The sequence below is a fragment of the Pinus tabuliformis genome, chromosome Q, assembly GCF_031772625.1.
Source record: "Pinus tabuliformis cultivar Carrire ecotype Pingquan chromosome Q, CPIR1, whole genome shotgun sequence".
Lineage (NCBI taxonomy): Eukaryota > Viridiplantae > Streptophyta > Pinopsida > Pinales > Pinaceae > Pinus > Pinus tabuliformis.
In genome coordinates, this window is record NC_142296.1 from 456,970,736 (window position 1) to 456,993,006 (window position 22,271).

The window sequence follows — 22,271 nt, forward strand, 5'->3', positions numbered from 1 at the left end:
TGCCCTGCCTCAAGAAGCCTTCTAGGTCTAGGTTTTCTTTATGAAGTATTTCTAGTAGTTCATGGTCCTCTGGGTCCATGTCATTCTGGGCCATTTCCTGATCCATTTCTTGTTCCACATCACTCATAGTGGCTTCTTTCTGATAATCCTCATTTTGTGTTTGTTATGGGTTTTTCCCTTCCTCCTTTTCTGCAGAACTCCCTTCCATTACTTGTTCTTCTTTAGTGTTCTCTTCCTCTTCCTGAAGCACCTGGAAACTGTTTTGCCTGAACTGTTGTTCTTCTCGCTGCTGATTCTTCGGACCTCTCTTACTTCCTTTACATAGGTTAATCACTTTCTGAAAGCTATCTAATTCTTTCACTATATTTCTTCTGCTTTTGTTTATTTCTTTGTTGAGTAGACAATCTCTAAAAAGATGTCCATGTTCATGGCATTTGTGACATTTGAATGGAATGTGCTCATAATCTACTGTTTGCACCCATTCTTCATCAAAAACTTCCAAGATTATCTCCTTCGGTAGAGCTCCTGATAGGTCCATTTCCACACAAATTCTGGCAAAGGAAGTATATTTTCCCCTTCTAGTGGCTTCAGAGGCTTTAACATAGCATCCTAATTTATTGCCTATGGCTGCTAACGATTCATTTTGCCAGTAATCAAGAGGTAGAGAGTAGAGTCTTACCCAAACCAGAACTGAAGTAAAAGTCTCCTTTTCTGGGACAAAGTTCATAACCCAAGGTCTCATATAGAGCCCTGCAGCAGCATAGAAGTAGGGCCCTCCTTCAAATATTCTGTCCTTGTCTTCAATATTTGTGAACACCACCGTAAAGAAACCCTTAGACCCAAGGTGAAGATCTATGCTTCCTTTAGGTTTCCAGTGGTATCTGATCCATGATTGTAGAGTTTTTTCAGTGGGCCATAGTCCCATAAACTTACAGATGATGGCATATGTCCCCATGTGTTCCCTATACGCCTGCAGCTCTGGATTATTTAAAATCACCCTGGGAGTTATATCTATTTTGGGTTTGCAGGGTCCCTTGTGTTTCTTGTCTTTAGTTTCCTATTTTTTGTCTTCTACCTCCTTGTCTTTTGTGTGATTTTGATCCTTTTCTGTGGGTTCTTCTGCTCCCGCTTCTGTGGTCTTTTTTCCTTCCACCCTTGTTTCCCTTACATCTTCTAGAGGCTTCTTCCCCCTGCTGGCCAGGGTCTCCTTGTAGGAGGGAGTGGAGCCCCCTCCTCATCCACCCTTCATAGGGTTCTTGACAACCCTGCGCGCGCTAAACTCTGATCGCTCTTCCCTGCTCCCACTCCCGTCCATGTCAACTTCCTCAAAACTAATATATTTCAATATCATGTCTGTTTATATGAAAAAAAATTAACACATATAATAATAAAATATAAAAAAAAACAATTTAATTAGATTTTAATAAAAAGAAATAGTGTAATTCATTCAACTCAAAATTGGTTCGTCACATTTATTTAATATCGATCATACTAAAAAAATTTCAAAAAATGAGGAAATAAGTAACATTAAAATGAACTTAAAAATATATCAATAAAGGAAACACTTTAAAGTGGACCATGTTTTGCATAAATAATATATTTCAATTCAAATGTGCTAAGTAATATTTTTATATGTCAACCATGTAGACTATATATGGTTTAAAATGTAAAATTTATATAGTATACATGGTAATTGAAAAGAAAAAGTTATGGTTAGAAAATTTCATGTAATTTCATGATTTTATATTTTGGTTAATTTTTTAGATGATTTTTTTTTTTTATCAATTTTATTTGAAATTCGGAAAGATTTGTGAGAATTGCAAGTTTAAGTTTTCATAGTCTACATAATCCAACTGTCCAAGGGGATTTTATGTTAGGAAGCTAATTCTCGAGATTATGTTTGTGTCATTATGAGTGGTTATTACAGTCCAAAAAACCTGGGAAATAGAATCAACAGTTTCTTGATGTATTTATATGTACATTGTGTACATCATTCTTTGAGATCATTCATTAATGATATATTTAGACTGGTTTCATTCGTCCTATTGATTGAGTTGAACCACTAGTTTTGTGGCATTCTTGAGCGCCCCTCCTTTCTTAGTGGATTACCATTATTGCCTCGCTATGATTGTGTGTGTTGCACTGAATTTGAAGCATGGTGAGTGTTGGTTTTTATTAGGAAGTTGTGAAGTCAACTGTCATCTACCACTCAAGCACAACATTGAACATACCTGAGAGAAACCATATTGACTTTGGTAGATGCACACTGCAGAGACGAGTACCCTGGCATGGTTTTCCCAACACAGAGAGGTTTGCAAATATTTCTGCCATGCAAAGCCTGTCAATAAACATTGAAGCAATGCACCTATAAAAAAATTGTGTATGTGTTTGTTCATTCAATGTGAGCAGCTCCAACTCTTATGATTAAGGTATGTCTCCATTTATTGTTTAGACTATGAATTGGAAGAGAACAACATTCTGCAATAACAAGCAAGGGTTTTAGTTTTGTATGGCCAAAGTTTTACATTAAACCCCATTGTAACATTTCAAAGTAGCTATATGCATCTAATGGAATTTCTGCGGAGAAATCTCAATCACGAAGCTTCCATTCATACTTAAATTCCCGCTCACTTTCATACGGAACAAATTCATGGCAGTTTAAGAGGAATTATGTACCATGCAATCACAGATCATTGTGACTGATGAAGGTATTCCCTACCTCGAATTTCGAGCTAAACAAGGAGTTTTTTTAATATATACTGGTCACATATTATTGCAATAATAATGTCATACATTATTAAGGCGTAGTGAATCTACTACTATGAACATTAATATAAAACCATAGGTTGTGAATCTGTATAAGGTTAGTAGTGTTGAATGGTATGACGACATTTCGAGGAGAGAAGTATCATAAGGAGAAGGAGAAATATCGACAGACAGACTATTCGTCCGCCACACTTGTTGAACTCTCCAATGCAAGGTTGCAAATTCGTACAATCTCCAGGTGATCTTTCTGCATGTTAATCCTGGTAATTTTTTTGGGAAAATATTTATTGAGGCAACGATTGGAGTGGTTTTGTTATCTTATAACCTAGGGAGTTCCTTTTCTAACATGGGACAATCATACACAGTGACAAGGGTATACGTTGGTTATGATTTTTATTATAATTATCTTATTATCACTTTTCATATGCTTCCTTCTTGAGACATAGGGCATGTAAGATGGATTTTCTATGAGGTCGTTAATGACACCGACATAAATCTTGACTTTTTTTTATATACAACTCGAATGAATGTTGATATTCAACAGTATATGTGCGAACGTATCACCTGAAAATGGACTTTCTTATTCACTAAAAAAATCCATGATGATAACTATATTTGTGTTCTTGCTCTGTTATGAATTCCATCCAAAAGTTGGGGTCGAAGGTTGGGCTTAATTTGTTGTTTGAAGTTGTAACCTGTGTTAAAGATTTACATGCAGCAGCTGCTGTAGCAGCATGTAGTGTGAATAAAACATTAAATATTGGGCCATGAATAGTCGTATTACAAACCGTAAGTAGTTGATTTATGGTTGTGGCATACCAAAGTGTTCTTGTGGTGATCTTTTCTACACTTAGGACATGTTTTTGTTTGCAGTGAGAGAAAGTGGGAAATTGGATGTTGTTGGCTCAATCTTAAATGAAGATAGATATAATTATAATTTTGAATACATTGTGGACTAGTTTACTACTTGTAACCAGTCTTGTGTCTTGTGACATCAAATTTATTGGATGGAATTTTTTTGCTGTACTGTGGGCTATTTGATATGTTCTATGCTCAAATCAAAAGTAGGCCCCTTGTCTCTAAAATCTATTCCAAGCACTACAACAAATTTTTGTGAAAGTTTTTCTAAATATCATAAAAATAGAGTCTTATTACATTTTTTTCATTACCTTAGTGTTTATGCCATTTGCAGTAGTGCTTGATGATAGCATGCATGTGTTTATGAAGCTCTTTGCCTTTGGTCAAATTGATGTTGTTTCATATTTGAACAATGTTTTGATAGTGGGCCACTACATCAAGGATACTATTTGAACTCCATTTGCATTTTTACCAGCCCAATTCTTTGTAAATAGGTGCACTTTCGGTTGAACCCGACACTCAGGATTAAGTAAAATGGATCAAATTAAAGATCTATTACAAATTTTAAATTATCACATTAGTTCTATTGCTTATGAAACTGTAAATATAATAAAAATAGGCCTTGCTGATATTAAAATATGTTTAAATCATGCATTAGAGATAGTTGAATTTCTCCAGGCTGAGTCTTAAGCACAATGAGAAGATAATTTTTCCAAAGTTCAAACAATAGTCGAAGAGTAATGAAGCCACTTAAGGAGAAAATTTATATGCAATAGAAAATCATGTTCAGCCAAGAGTATGCAAGAGTCATTTGCATATAGATGTGAAGTTTGTCATTCCCAAAACCTTTATAAGACCATGGGAAGAAATTACACATAATAAAAGCAAAACTAGTTTGGCATATAACAAAGATATATTAGATGTATATTTTCACGTGCATAACTTTTCTAAATCTATACAAATTCATATTGTTGGATTTATGGATGGTGTTGTTCCAGAACAAATTGATCAATGCAAACACTATGATAGAGTTGGACATGTGAAAGATCATTGTTTTGATCTTCACCCATGTGAGCATTGCGGAAATCACAATCACTATTCAAAAAATGTTCAAGAAAGAAGACTATTGTAACAGAGAAACTAAATTTTGGATGGACCACTTCTTGGGATTGATCCAAAACAACTAAGAAGTTTTACAAGTCACACTGGAGCTTATGATCAAGAGTATTTAGTAGCCTTGCCGTGATGAAGAATACTTCATTTCTCACCTTGTATCCGACAAGGGGGCAATGGATAAAGTTGTGATTATTTGCTATAGGTTCGAAGAGTTGTCAAGCAAGATTGAGTGTGAGATCAAAAACTAAACCTAAACCACAACTTGTACCAGTTAGAGCCAAAGTTGTAGCCAAAGAGACTTCAGTTTTTTATGAATGAGCTGTTTGTGAACGAGCACTTCCATATTCAGAATTGTTATAGGAACTACATTGATAGTTCCATAGTTAGTGGTCACCTTAAAACCACATTTTTGGTTGTTCTCAGAGGTTATATAAAGGTTCTAGAGTTGTTGTTGGTTGAGACTTTGGGTTCCCCCATTTTTTGGTATTATTTGTGGTTTTCTCTTAAAAACTACCATTCTTGGTTTGTGGCCATTCTTTAAAAAAATCCATATTTGAGAGACATTAGTCTCTTGGATGAGATGCATTTATGCATTTTTAGCACTCATTCTTGGACTTTGATACGTCCCTTCAGATTAAGGGGGGAATGTTAGATAACTAATCCTTAAGATTAGGTTTGTGTTATAGTGAGTGGTTATTAGAGTCCAAGAAACTTAGGAAATTAAAGCAATCGTTTCTTAAAGTATTTATATGTGCATTTTGTACACCATTCTTTGAGATCATTAATTAATAATATATTTGTGTTGGTTTCCAATTTTTTGTCTTACATTTTTAGGGAATTGAATCTATTTATAAATTCAAAAATGAAATTTAGGGAATAATTACACATGGTGTGTGTGTGTGTATATATATGTTAGGTCCCTATACTACTAGTGTAACCCCTTATTTGTTATTAGTACAACCCCCTTATTATATTGTTGTGCCCATGTAGTCCCCATATTGTTATTATTGTGCCCTTACATTATTAATGTTATGTCAGCTCTGATTATATTATGACCCATTGTTCATTAGTGTAATGTAAAGAAGGTTCCCCCCTCGAAGAGGCTTATTTTTAAGGCTTTTATCTATCTTTTCTATATTTTTTTGAGTTGGTTTCATAATATTTGGTATCAGAGCTTTGGATTCTAGGGTTTCGCTACTCAAAATAGGTCTTCGTCGAATTTTCACTATAACTTGGTTTCTGCAATGTTTCGGAAGGCTAGAAAAACCCCATTTGAGACGAAGTCGGTCTAAACCTAGGGTACAAATTTGAGATCTTGTCTTGCTATATATGTGGAGATACGACCTGAGGAATTTAGGGTTTTTGTAAGCTCCAAAATTGCATCTCAAATAGGTCATAGTGGAATTTTCCCTATAATTTGTTTTCTACGAAACTTTAGATTCTGAAATTAAAACCCATTTGAGTAGAAATATTGGTGAATCTCGGGCCCAAATTTTAGATTTTTCTTTGCTATATTATCAGCGATAAGGTCCAAGACATTTAGGGTTTTTGCAGGTGCCCGAATTACATCCCAAACAGGTGATCTTGGAAAAATTGTCTTAACACTCTCTCAGAGCATTTGATTCAAATTTCGTAAGAGGTGACAGAAAGTAGATAGACTGTGGTTTGTTGGGTATCACTTTCTGAACCTAAGGTCGAAAACAATGACATGTGGCATGTCGTACAAGTTCGCTCTAATGAACTAGTCTATAATTAGGTCGTTGTTGGAGATTTGGAATAACTCTTCATTGGAGAATCCAATTTCGATCACACTGGTGGCATTGGAAAGATTGCACAAAAGACTACGGCAGGTTGTGTTTTCAGAATTGGGAGATTCGAAAGTACAGAGTTACAATCATTTCAAGATTGAGCTCCTAAAATCAAGAAAAGGAAATATGTGGAAGTTTGATGGCAAGGATCCGGTAAATTGGATACTACAAATGGAGCAATATTTTGATTTACATGAGGTGAAACTATTACAAAAGGTATGTTTTTCATCTTCATATTTAGAACGAGATCAATTTTCATGGTATAAAGGGCTTTGTTCTTGTAAACCCCTCATTACATGGTAAATTTTCATGGAGGAAATGATAGTACATTATGAGTAAACAAAGAGAAACACCTTCTTTAGCCAATTGATAAATCTCAAACAAAAGTGTTCAATAGTAGAGCAAATTAAGGACTTTCAAAAATTGAATATAAGGGAAAATGATATTCCAGAGAAGCAAAGGATTGATTTCTACATAGGGAATTTAAAGGATAGCATTCAACATGAGGTGTGTTTTTGGGAACCTGATTCACTGGAGAAGGCATTGAGGTTGGCATGAAAAGTGGAAAGCAAAATTATGGCAACAAGGAAGTCTACCTTTCACAACTATAAAGATGGGAGTGTTGTTTCTCGTAGCCTTCCACAACCTACAAGGTTGACACCACAACAATTGGGAGAAAAAAGAGAAAAAGGGCTTTGTTACAATTGTGATAACAAATACATTAAAGGTCATAAGTGTGCTAAGAAGAAATTATTTTACATTGGTTGCAAAGAGGAGGAATAAAAGGATCAAGAAATGTCAAAAGAAGAGGATATACACCACGAACCAAACCCATAGAAAGAATAAATGAATCTGACCATATCTTGTAAACCATTGGCAAGAATTACCACTCCTTAAGCTCTCAAGCTAGAAGGACATATCAAAGAGAAAAATGTCCAAGAAGTGAAAGATCACATCAAGCATCAAGAAATGAATCTAACCATATCTTGTAATGCATTAGAAGAAATTACCACTTCTCAAAATCTCAAGATAGAAGGACATATCAAGAATAAAAAGGTTCAAGCAACGAAACATCACATTGAACATCAACAACAAGTTCTCCAACTTTCAAAGGATAATGCCACTTTGGTGCAGAATCGAATGAAACAACATGTATACCAACATCGTAGTGAAAGAAGTTTTGATGTAGGCGATTGGGTATTTTTACGGCTACATCTCAAGCAAGCTATTTATGAGAAGGAAATGTTGGAAATACTACATGAACTTAAGAAATGGTGACCTTACCTAATGGGAAGACACTTCAAGTTAAAAATGGATCATGAAAGTCTTAAATACTTTTTAGAACAAAGATTATCTATAGAAGAATAGAAAAAATGGGTCACAAATATGTTGGGTTAGGACTTTGAAATCATCTACAAAAAATGGAAGTAAAATGTTGTTGCAGATACACCCTTAAGAAAGGATGAGGATGTGGAAGCATTGTTTTGTGCTATTTCTATTATCCAACCAGATTGGATAAACAAAGTAAGGGATGAATGGAAGAAGGATGAAGAAGTATGACCACTCATTCAAAAGTTACAGAAGATCCCAGTTCAAACAATATTTCCAGAACTTGACGAGGAAGGAAAAATCATATTGGAACTTAGAGCAGTCATAGAAACAAGAACCCGAAAGCTACGGAATCGATCAATTTTAGAGTATATCATGAAGTGGAAGAACTTACCCACTGAATATTCCACATGGGAGGACAAGAATTTTATACAGAAGCACCAAGAACTACTCAATCATTGAGGACAACACTTTTTGAACGAGAGGGGTATGTTAGGTCCCTATACTACTAGTATAACCCCTTATTGTTATTAGTACAACCCCATTATTATATTGTTGTGCCCATGTAGTCCCCATATTGTTATTATTGTGCCCTATAGAACCCCACTATTGTTATTATTGTGCCCTTACATTATTATTGTTATGTCGGCTTTGATTATATTATGACCCATTAGACTCCTGTATATAGAAAGGAGGTCTTTTCATTTGTATCATCGAAGAATTATTCATTTGTATAATGTAAAGGAGGTTACACCCTCAAAGAGGCTTATTTTTAAGGCGTTTATCTATCTTTTCTATTTTTTTGTCAGCTGGTTTCATAACAATATATATATAAATTATGGATCTAGAAAATGCCTTGAGGAACAAAATCTCCTAAAGTGTAAACATTATTTTCAATATTTTCACTCTATTTGTATGAGTACTTACATGATTTCAGGCTTAAACTTTGGCTTGAGAAACTATAACGAATCACCCACTAGCCCTTAACATGTCTGTATTTTTTCCCACAAAGTTTCGAATAGGTGACCTTCACATCACGAAGTTCCTTAACAATACACGCCATCACCATCTATTCTATGCCTCATGAGATAGATATTCTCACATTATTAAATCCACACCATCTATAACTTTTTATTTTCTTTAAATAATACAAATTCGAAAAGTCTTATTCTTAGGTCAACAAAGAATATTAATCATCATATTTTTTATGAAAATTAATGCATTATTACTATTGTAAGTTTTGTTGGCATTATGATACACGTGTTGTCCTTGATGGCAACTCTCTCATAGGTTAATTCAATTTTGGTAAAAGGCAACTCATAGTACAACATGTATATTAAGAGGTAACAGGATAGTGGTACAGAAGAACAGGAAGATGGAATTGAGGTCTACTGATCAAAATAAAGAAGGTAAATGAAAAGGTTGATGAAAAGAAATTTAATAAGTATTCGTAGGTCCACTTAGTCAAAACAATGTATACACTCTGGTCCATAGAAAAAAGAGTGTCTACGTATAACGCACTCCCACAGGAAGAAAATCACGTACATGTTGGAAAACCAAGGTTTTGGTTCGAGGTATTTGATCCGTGGTATTGACCCTAGGTATTTGGTCCGTGGTATTGACCCTAGGTATTTGGTCTAAGATATTGGTCCTAAGTGGTTTTCGTCCAAGGGATTGACGAAGGATCTAAGTATATAAGAAGGAGACGATCAAGGGCTAAGCACCGAAGTAATGAATATCTTTTGAAGGGTTATGTGCAAGTGTATGGGTTTCTAAGGAATACTTCTATTTGAAGTATATTTTATGTTGTAGGGGCTATGTTTGTAATTTGATCTGAAATACTTTGTGCACCTTGAATTCAATATTGGATCAGGATCATGAGACTTGAAATTACTTATTATTGAATGATTTGATATTGGGATAGATCTGATTATGTACACCTGTTTTATTCTTTTAATATCGTGATCTAGGTTTGTCTAAAGTCCAGAGGTGCAGCGAAGTTATGAAGTAAATATTTATAGATCAGTACGGTAGTTTTCTTTGGTGAAGGTGCATATACACACTGGTTCGGATCTTCCAAGTAGCGTATGCAAAAGAAAATCTTGATGTTCAAGGATGACTGATTTGTCATATTAGTGTTGTTGTTCTACTATTGTTTGTCAATGAAGTCTTCTTAGAATTGAATGTAAAATTGAATGAATAAGGAGTTTAAATTTTATAGATTGATTGTATAAGTGAGAAGAAGTGATCTCTATTGCTGCTTGTGTAAAGCTCTATAAGTTGATAGTAAATGTTTATTATATTGCTGGTTGGTACAAACTTGATTCAAAGTTTATGTTTGTAGTAGCTTTCGAGGTATACACAGTATTGAGTAATAGAAGTAGCGTATACATGCAATTTGGGTTTAGCCAAGTAGCATATATAGTCTGATGCATGGTTTCTGAGGTTACAGCTGGTTCTGAATGATGATGCAGGTTTCTGGGTTCAACACACTGTTCTAGTGTCAGTGAATGGATTGTTCAAATTAACTAAGTGTTGGTTGATGTAGTTTAAGTTTAAAAGTCGTTGATGGGTCGAGTATGAAAATTGGATGAAACATGGCCTTTAGATTGTGGTGTTGTGCTCCAGGAATATCTAGTCTGAAAATTTATGAAACGTGTCCCTGGGGGAAGAAAGAAGGTCGTAGCCTTCTACAAGTCGGCGCCTACGTACTAGTAAACAAATTAGCTTGTACATGAGCTAGGGGGTTGTAGCTCCATTCTAGTAGAAGCTGGAAAATAAGAGAAGGTGGTAGCCTTCTGCAGGTGGGTGCCTACATACTGGTATGAGTCTGCACAAGTACAAGATTGTAAATAGATCTTCTTATTATTAAAAGAAGACAAAGACGACAGCAGCGGGTGGTTTTCACCCACATTGGGTTTCCACCTTAAATCTTGGTGTTCATGTGTGTTGTTTATGTGTGATGCTTTATTCTGCTTTTATTTCACTATCTAATATGTTACTGATGCATTGGTTTAAGATCAACACATGATAAATTATCTAAATCACTAGTTCTTTGGATATACATTGGTTTCTCTAATCACAGTTGTGTGTACATGCTAGTTCACTTCAGTGAAGTAGTGTATATAAATCTACTTGGGAAATAAAATTATCGATCTGATAATACTGATTCACTTCCCCCTCACAGTATTATTTCCAAAAATTGGTATCAGATCAGGTCCTTCAAAAGAAGCTTGATCGCTTGAAGGTAGATCTCTCAAGATGAATAATCACAAAGGCATGGGATCCATCAGACCACCATTCTTCAATGGGAGCAAATTAGTATATTGGAAAATAAGAACTAGAGTGTATCTACAATCGCTTGGAACTGATGTTTGGGAAATTGTGGAAGGAGGATATCAATTTCCAGCAGCAATTACTACAGATGCTGCAGGTAAGAAGTTATATGAAACTAATGCCAAAGCTGTCAATACATTACTGGGAAGTCTGTCAGAATCAGAATTTGTCAAGGTCATGCAGCTCAAGACAACCAAAGAAATATGGGACAAAATAATTCAGAGCTACGAAGGAGACTCTCAAGTAAAACGTGGTAAGATTCAAACTCTCAAAATTCAGTATGAAACTCTTAAAATGCATAATGATGAGAGTGTAGGCAGTTACCTTTTATGCATAGATGAGATTGTCAATTGTATGAAGAATCTGGGTGAAGAAATAAAGAAAGTTACTTTAGTTGAGAAAATTTTGAGATCCTTTTTTTCTAAATTTGAGTTAAAGGTGTCTGCTATAGAAGAAAAATAGGATCGTCAGACTATCATTGTGACTCAACTACATAGAATTCTAACTTCCTTTGAAATGAGAAAAGGAGGTCCATCAGATATGAGAGAAGCCGCATTTAAAGCATCAGCGAAGGGAAAAGAAAAATAAGAGAACAATGAATTAGGACACATTTCTGAAGAAGAAGATGAGGTAAATTTTGTTAAGAAGCTTCAACGGGGTTCTGGAAGGTTCAGAGGCAAGTTACCTTTCAAATGATTTTCTTGTGGTAGAGTCAGTCATTATGCTACCAAATGTTCTCATAAAGATAAATATGAAAAAGGGAAGGAATATACAAAAGACAATAGGAAACAGGTTGTGAATAGAAGGACTTACTATACGCATGAAGATAGTGATGGTTTATCTAATAATGATGAAGATGAAATTGAACAAGATTATAGACTTCTCATGGCTTATCACAATGATGATTTTTTGGATGCATTAGAAGAGGAGGACTTTCATGAAGAAATCACTAAACTCAAAATTTGTTTAGAAGAAAAGAATATGATCATAAATACTTTGACACACCAACTTGTTGAAAGAGAAAAAAAACAATGAAAGTCTAGAATGTGAAATTGTGGGTATAAGAAAATATCTTGAGAAGACAAAATTTCTCAATATTAGATTTGTTAAAGGATCAGAAACTTTAAATGAAATTATCAAAGTTCAACATTCTCCTTTGATAAATATAGGTCTTGGATATACTGTAGAACCATCCCAATCATAGAAGTTGTCAACCTCCACCAGAAGCTATCTTGATGCAACAAAGATCAGTGAATAGTATGTCAATCATCAGCAAAGGCCTAAAACTAATTATCAGTAAATCATACTTAATTTACTCCAAGGATGAATATCAATAGAAGGCACAACCAACAGGTAAACAATGTCAAAAGATTCGATGGTCACATAAACTTATTTAATGAGAAATGCTTTTCATGTCATAACTTTGGGCATAAGGTTGCTCAATGTGTTGCTTACAAAACCATCATGACTAGAGAAGCACAGAATCAAATAAGTGTAACAAGAATCAAGAAAATTTCCTATAATAACTTTTCTCCTCTTGAAAATGAAATGGAATGCTCGATTTGTAACAACTTTGGTCGTGAAGAATCTGAATGTGGAAGAAAATTTCGGCCAACACTTCGAAAGGAGAAAATGCCATCAAATCCAAAGATATGGAGAAGGAAGGAATCTCAATAAGAAAGATGTGGTATAGCCTTGTATGAAGAAGGACAAGAAAATCAGCAGTACATAGACAATGGATGCTCCAAACACATGACAGGTGATAAAGAGAAACTTCACTCATATAATGCTTTAGAAAAAGAAAAGAATGTCTCATTTGGAAATGACACTCCAACTGTCATTAAGGGTAAAGGTTCTGTTTTCTTGAAAGAAAATGTTAAAGCTGGAATTGTTATGTATGTAGATGGTTTAAAGAATAACCTGTTGAGTGTCAGTCAAATGTGTGATCAAGGAAATGAAGTGGTGTTTCGATCAAACAGATGTGTTATTTGTCGCTTGATACAGAAAAGACCGTGATCAAAGGTACAAGAACTCCAAACAAATTATACATACTAAAAGGAGGACAACAACAATGCTATCTAAACAAAACAAATGAAAACTGCTTGTGGCATAGAATATTGGGACATCTAAGATTTTCTCAAATAAGAAAAGCATGCATGCTCAAGGAAGCTCGTGATCTTCCAGATATCAGCATCCCATAAAATACCATAAGAAAACCATGTCAAATCGGTAAGTAAACTAGAGTTCACTTCATTGAAAAGGAAGGGTCAATAAGTAAGCCTCTTGAACTTATCCATACAGATTTATGTGGACCAACAACGAAAAAGTCACCTCGTGGAGAAGAATACTTTATTTTATTTATTGATGATTTTTCCAGAATGTGTTGGATAGGTCTTCTAAAGAATAAAGATGAAGCATTTGAAAAGTTTAGAGCCTTCAAAGATTTGGTTGAATATGAATCAGATCAAAAAATCAGATGTCTCAGATCTAATCGAGGGGGAGCATTCATATCGGATGAATTCTTTGACTTTTGTGAGCAACATGGAATAAAATGAAATTCTCCACCTCAAGAACTCCTTAGCAAAATGGTGTAGTAGAAAGGATGAACATAACAGTTCAACAAATGGCTCGAGCTATGTTAGATGAATCTGGAACACCTGCAACCTTCTGCGGCGAAGATGCATTTGCTGCCATGACTATTCTTAACAAACCAAATGTTCAGGTAAATAGCACTCAAAATCCACATGAACTTTGGTATGGTAAGTCTCCTACTGTAAAATACTTTAAAGTTTTTGGAAGAAAATGTCTTATCAAAAGGACTGATGAAAAACTTGGTAGGTTTGAACCCAGAGCAGACGAAGGTATCATTCTTGGTTATTCTTCCAGAAGTAAAGGATACAAATGTTATAATAAAAGACTTCAAAAAATTGTTGAAAGCATTGATGTTGTAGTTGATGAAGCATGTAGAAATCTAGAATAGATGAAATGAACAGAGGAATGTGACAATGAGGAAGATGGGGATTAATTTCTTGCATCAAATCAAAATGATATTCAAGAAGAAACCAATGAAGCACCAGAAGAAGATACAGCTGATACAAAAAAGGCTCCATCTAGGTATAATTAGAAAAATCATCCAAAATCTTAAATTCTAGTCGAAAACGGGTCTGGAGTACAAACAGGAAGAACTCTTACAGGAACCTCAAGTTATCTAACATTACTATCCTCCACAGAAACTTATAATGTAAATGAAGCCTGCAAAGACGAATGTTGGGTTAAGGCCATGGATGAAGAATTAGATCAAATTGAAAACAATGATACTTGGCAGTTAGTTCCTAAACCTCACGGTAGAAATATTATAGGAACAAAATGGATATTTAAGAATAAGTTGAATGAAAATGGAGAAGTTATTAGAAACAAGTGAAGACTTGTTTGCAAAGGGTATGCCCAACAAGAAGGTATAGATTTTGAAGAAACTTTTTCATCTGTTGCCAGACTTGAAGCCATAAGGATGTTTCTTTCTCTTTCTAGTTTTTGAAAATTAAAAGTATATCAAATGGACATAAAATTAGCCTTTCTTAATGGAGATTTAGAAGAAGAAGTTTATATTTAACAACCAGAAGGATTCGTTCTTGGAAATGATGCAAAACTTGTATGTAGACTGAAAAAGGCTGTCTTTGGTCTGAAACAGGCTCCAAGGGCTTGGTATTACCGCCTTGACAAATATCTACAACAACAAGGCTTTACAAAAGGTTTTGCAAATAGCAATTTATACGCAAAGATTGAAAATGATAAATTGCTAATTATTGTTGTTTATGTTGATGATATCATTTTTGGTAGCAATGAAGAATCCATGAATCAGAATTTTGCTTCAGTAATGTAGCAAGAATTCGAAATGTTCTTACTTGATGAACTTACTTATTTTCTTGGTCTACAAGTTCAGCAAACAAAAGATGGTACCTTTATCTCACAAACCAAATATCTGAAGAAGATCTTGAAAAAAGTACGGAATGTAAGATTCTAAACCAGTATGTAGTATAATGGTAACAGGATGCAGTCTCAGCTCTAATGATGAACCACCAGCAGTAAACCAACCAAATTACAGATCTATGATTGGAAGTTTTCTTTATCTAATAGGTAGCAGACCTGACATCATGCATGCAGTAGAAATTGTTGGAAGGTTCCAAGCAAATCCAAAGGAATCACATCTCTAGGCAGTCAAAAGAATTTTCAAATATCTTCAAGGAACTAAGGACTTTGGACTATGGTATCTTAAAGATATAGACCTTACTCTTCATCCATAGACAGATGTAGATTGGGTAGGAAGTGTGGATGATCAAAAAAGCACTAGTGGTGGTGCATTCTATATGGGTTCCCAGTTAGTATCTTGGTTCAGCAAGAAACAAAGTTTGATTTCTTTATCTACAGCTGAAGCAGAATATGTGGTTGTTGCATCTTACTGCACACAACTACTTTGGATGATGCAAACCTTGAAAGAAATTCAGATCACATATACTCCACCCATCTCCATTCTATGTGATAATACAAGTGCCATCAGTATTTCAAAAAATCTAGTGATGCACTCCAAGACCAAGCACATACCCATCAAGTACATTTTTTTATGAGAACAAGCACGTGAAAAAAGGTCAAATTGGAGTATGTTCCCTCAAAAGAACAGGTTGCTGATATATTCACTAAACTACTACCCAGAGAAACATTTGAATATCTCAGATAAAATATGGGAGTAGTTGCTGCATCATCCTTTTGTTAAATCTAGTTTTTCAGAAGAAGGTTACTATACGCTGGTTTCATGAAGTATAGTCACGTATACATGCGGGTTTCTGTGGCTGAAGAAGAATGTATGTTTTTCTGACAGCAAAAATAGTGGGTCAGACTCTGATATGGGCGCTCTGTCCGATGATGATGACTACAGTCTAACGATATTTTTTTGTTCATTACTTTTTATTTGACTAACAAAGATGCCTTGATGAATAACTTGTTGACAATGCACAGGTAGCACAAGTTCAGGGGGATAATTAGCCTTCACTCGCATTCTATATTGTTGGCATTATGGTTGCTGAGCCCAGCCATGGCTTCAGATATTTATTCCATTTTTTGCTTAAGTCATGTAAAAGTCTAGGGTGTGATATGACTTCTCATACATTTAGTGAGTCCTATTGAACAAGTGATGTAATTTGTATCCCCACTTTGCATGGAACGGATGATGTAATATTTATTGTATTTCTGTCATGTATGAACAATTGGTATATCCCCACTTGGTTGGGTGGATGAGTCAAATTTGGTATATCCCCATTTGATTGGGAAATTGATGTATGTTTGAGTCATTGGTGATAGGAAGGTCAAACTCTTATAGTTGAGTTCTAGAGTCGTGTGATTCTTTTGATTCATATCTATGTAGACTCGACGTGTACTCAAGGGGAGCATGAACAACATAATTTATATCAGAGGAGGAAAGTTACTAGGTCCACCCTTTTCCCTTCATGTAAAAAGGGGAGAGTATTTTGGTGTTGCATGTTATCTCTAACAGTTTCTACAGCTTGCAGTAATCAACACCATCATGGTTGCCATCAAGTCTACAGGGGGAGATTGTTGACATTATGATACAAGTGTTGTCCTAGATGGAAACTCACTCATAGGTCAATTCAATTTTCGGAAAAGGAAACTCACAGTACAACAGGTATATTTAGAGGTAACAGGACAGTGGTACAAAAGAATAGGAAGATGGAATTGAGGTCTACTGATCAGAATAAAGAAGGTAAAGGAAAAGGCTGATGAAAAGCAATTTAAGAAGTATATGCAGGTCCACTTAGTCAAAATAATGTATACATACTGGTCCATAGAGCAAAAATAGTGTATACATATAACACACTCCCAAAGGAAGAAAAGCGCGTACATGTTGGAAAACCAAGGTTTTGGTCCGAGGTATTTCATCTGTGGTATTGACCCTAGGTATTTGGTTTGAGATATTATGTCCAAGGTATTGATCCTAAGTGGTTTTGATCCAAGGTATTGAAAAACGATCTAAGTATATAAGAAGGAGAAGATCAAGGGCTAAGTACCGAATTAATGAATATCTTATGAAGGGTTATGTGTAAGTGTATGGGTTTCTAAGGAATACTTGTACCTGAAGTATATTTTATGTTACAAGGGCTATGTCTGTAATTTGATCTGAATTACTTTGTGCACCTTGAATTCAATATTGGATGAGGATCATGAGACCTGAAACGACTTATTACTGAATGATATGATATTGGGCTAGATCTGATTATGTACACCTGTTTTATTCTTTAAATATTGTGATCTAGGTTTGTTTGAAGTCCGGACGTGCAACGAAGTTATGAAGTAAGTATTTGTAGATCTTTACGCTGGTTTGCTTCGGTGAAGGTGCATATAAACACTAGTTCAGCTCTTCTAAGTAGCATATGCAAACGAAAAGCTTGATGTTCAAGGATGATTGATCTATTAGATCAGTGATACTGTTTTACTATTGTTTGTCAAGGAATTCTTCTTAGATATGAATGTAAAACTGAATGAATAAAGAGTTTGATATTTGATAGAATAATTGTATAAGTGAGAAGAAGTGATTTCTGTTGCTGCCTTTGTAAAGCTTTGTAAGTTGATAGTAGATCTTCAGTATATTTCTGGTTGGTACAGACTTGATTCAAAAGTTTATGTTTGTAGTAGCTTTGGAGTTATACATAGGTTTGATTAAGGAAGTAGCGTATACATGCCATTTGGGTTCAACCAACTAGTGTATATAGTCTAATGCATGGTTTTTGAGGTTACAACTAGTTCTGAATGATGATGCAGGTTTCTGGGTTCAACACAGCGTTCTGGTGTCAGTTATCTGATTGTTCAGATTAATTGAATGTTGGTTGGCGCAGTTTAAGTTTAAAAGTTGTTGATGGGTCCAGTATGAAAATTGGAAGAAATGTGGCCTTGAAATTGTGGTGTTGTGTTCCAGGAGTATCCAGTCTAAAAATTCATGAAACGTGGTCCCTGGAGGAGGAAAAAGGTCGTAGCCTTCTGTAGGTCACCGCCTATGTACTAGTAAACAAATTGGCTAGTACAAGAGATAGGGTGTTGCAACTCCCTTCCAGTACAAGTTGGAAAACGAGGGAAGGTTGTAGCCTTCTATAGGTGGGTGCCTACGTACCAGTATGAGTATGCACCAGTACAAGATTGTAAACAAATTTTCTTATTATTAAAAGAAGACAGAGACGACAACAGCAGGTGGTTTTCACCCACATTGGGTTTCCACCTTAAATCTTGGTGTTCATGTGTGTTGCTTATTTGTGATGCTTTATTCTGTTTTTATTTCACCATCGAATATGTTACTGATGCACAAGTTTAAGATAAACACATGATAAATTGTCTAAATCACAAGTTCTCTGGATATAAGTTGGTTTCTCTAATCAAAGTTGCGTGTACATGCTAGTTCACTTCACTGAAGTAGTGTGTATAGATCTATTTGGGAAATAAAATTATTTATCTGATAATACTGATTCACCCCCCCCCCTCACAGTATTATTTGCAACAAGTTTATATGTTAGGAACGAAGCATGACACCTGGAATACGAATGAATGACTACATATCCATTTTTTACAAAGGGAAGGTGACGAATATGCTACTTTATATTTTTGATATTTTGGCTTGGAAAACGAACACCTTTAAATAAATAAAAGAATGGTTCAAAGGTGCATGAGAGTGTTTCCATTATCTCTTTATTAATGTTTGGTGCATATGAATAAAATCTCCTTCCTTTTATCAAAGTGGTTGCCACCCAGGGGCCAATGGTTACATTCCCTTGAAAGAGGCATAAGACATGTAAAAGGAAGTAAAAACTGGATATGTTAATGTCCCCGATACTCTACCATCAACATCTCACCTGTGATCCCTTCTATTTGGAAAGATCTCACATCTTCTATATACATAAGTAGAGGTACTACAGTCAAAATCACAAGATTCTCTACCCCTGGTATCTCATCTAGGATCCCTTGTTCTTCGAAAGCTATCACCTCTTCTATATACATAACTAGAGGTACTATGTGCAAAATAATTCCTCATAGCTTCTCTTATTGCTCTATTGCCAGACGAATAATAAGTTTATATTGATGATCTTAGTTTCTCAGGATTTAACAGACTAACTAGACGTTCAAGAAATTGACTTTCTTTCACTTCCCATACATAATCCTTGTAGAAATGGCCCGTGATAAACATAGAAGTGCAAGCTTCCAAATGGACTTTATAACTCTAATCTTTCTTCCTTATTATACAATGAACTATAAGTTTGCCATTCCTTCTAATTAAATAGGAATGGTTGTTGCAGGATGCTTGCAGTTTAGTAAGATATTGAATAAATAGAGAAGTGAGAGACTTTAAACAAATTTTACTATATATAAGTAATCTATGGATCATAAATTTGACTAGCTTACAAATGAAGAAGGGAAATAGCCTTGATAGCTAGTCCCTGGATTGATGAACTATTTTGAGGTATTCCTTTTCTTGTCCCATCAAAATATTCCTAGAAAGGTCTAATAACAGTCACCCTAGTCAAGTCAATAAGTATCTTTAGTCGAGTCAAGTCAACTTTATCTCATGGAACCTGATTTTGATGGACCCAAAAATAATTGAACTCAAAACTTATGACAAAGGATCAATTACTTAACAATTTCAGCCAATTAAACTCTTTCCTCGATTTTTATTTTCAGAGGGAAAGACGATCGAATGCTTGCAACCATGACACTTAGTATTCACATCTTCAAAGAGAATTACAAAAAGCGAGAATGAAAATAAGAAATTAAAAATTTATAGTTCGTTTTTTTAATTTGTATCTTGGACTTATAACCATGTGTGAATCACGAATTTCTTTCATAAGAAGTGGATTATGTAAGAATAATTATTTCATGTCGTCTTCCTCCATAATAACTACACAATGCCATGACATTTCAAACTCCCAACAATCTTGCCACTAAAACACAAAGGGGGGTTTTAAGAAAATATTTGAGACAATGTTTGGGTAAATTGTCTTAAGTTCAAACAAAAAAAAAACTTGTGTATTGTCTTGAATATTGTCTTTAAGCGGGTGTCTCATATTTAATGTCCCAAAGTTAATGTCTTAAAATAATTTATGTATAAAGAAAATATATAACACAAGTGTTATTGTCTCTTAGGAGACAAATTTTTGGTTAAATTGTCTTAAGTTCAAAAAAAAAAAAACTTGTGTATTGTCTTAAATAGTATCTTTAAGCAGGTGTCAAATTAATGTCATAAATTTTTTTCTCTATAAAGACAATATATAACACAAGTGTTATTGTCTCTTAGGAGACAATTTCATTTTTGTCTCTCCAGAGGCAATAATTTGATTAAAGACATATTGTCTCTATAGAGATAATGTGTATTTTGTCTCTTTAAAGACATTATAAAACAATTTATCTAGAAAAATATCTCACCATTGATATAAATCAATATAAAATATATTTAATTAATAATAAACAACAATATCATTGATTAATTCATATTAGGTCACAGTGGAATCAAGCCACCATCCTCCTGCATGTAAAGCAATTTCTCTTCAATTGAGCTAGCACCATTTAAGGAATTATGTGATCAGGTTTGGAGGTTAGAGGATATGGTAGACATACACGAAGTGATGATGGAACTTGATGAGGGTTTCCAAGATGAAATGGATAGGACAGAGGTTTTTCACCTTTCACATTATTGGTAGTATTAAAATGATCTTGTATATGTTCTTGTAAATGTAATAGAGTATCACATCGATTACTGAACTACTTACCTTATATTGATCTCAGTCTGGTAAAGGATAGTGTGATTAATGAACATAACATTTCAGTCATACTAATATGTACTAGTAGCATGTACTGGTTTATATATACAATTGACTTCATTAGTGCTATTCGTTATGATAAGTAAGAGCATAATTAATGTAAGTAATAGAGATAGTGATATCCTAATAATTGATATGATCAAGTAGTGTGAATAACGACATGTCAATAGGTACGAGTAATAAGAGTTGTAGGTAGCCGAAGTGCTTGTCGAGTATGAAAACAAATAATAAAACATAAGGTGTAGTTTGTTCCTCTATCCACTTAGCTCTTGCAGATGTTCAGAGTGCCGATGATCAAATACATACTGTCATATACCAATAAAAAAGCGCTGGATCTAAATCCCTAGTTAAAACTTAAAAGAGACAAATCTTTGTCATGCAAAGGAATATAAATCCCATCGTCATATTTCTATTACTATTAGAAGTTTCTGGAAGTTCCAAGACAATCATTATGGTTCAAGCATTTAGAAAAGACACATCCTCAATATTAATGCCTAGTTTAGAAGAACACATGACCTTGCATTTTACAGTAGGTTATACAAATGTTAAAATAATAAAAATTTGATCAAAAGAAAGGAAATTTGTTAATATATCCCTTCCGTTTTCAATAGAAAAAAACTTAGTCACATCTTTCAACAACTTTTTGTGAACAATGAAATGCATTTTTGAAGGCATATAGAATTACTCATCAGCGAAGATAAAAGACAAACCTTGAAAATTTAATCTTTGGATGAAAAGTATATTTGAGATTCTCATATAGAAAGAGATACAAATAATTAAATTAATGTTAGCAACTCTTTACAATATTGGTTTAGAAAGCTTGAACTATTCAGAGCATTGGATTATGAAGACCATTGATTACATAAAAGTGTAGAAATATCATTCATAGAGTTGGAAAGGGAATCTCTTTATTTCAGATGAGCTTGCCCACAATCTCATGCAAGAAGAGACAAAGGGGAGAAAAGAAAGACTACTGTCACAGAGGTAGATCATATACAATCTTTGAGGACGTCCATAATAGAATAAGTTACCCCAAGCACCTTTGTAGCCTTTCTAAACATCATAGCAGTTGGGTGCATTGGTGTAGGTACCTACTTGTTTTGGAGATATCATATTATTTGATCCGTGAACTACATGGATATTCCGTAAGTAAATAGCTTTTTTGAATACTTTATTTGTGAAATGACCACTG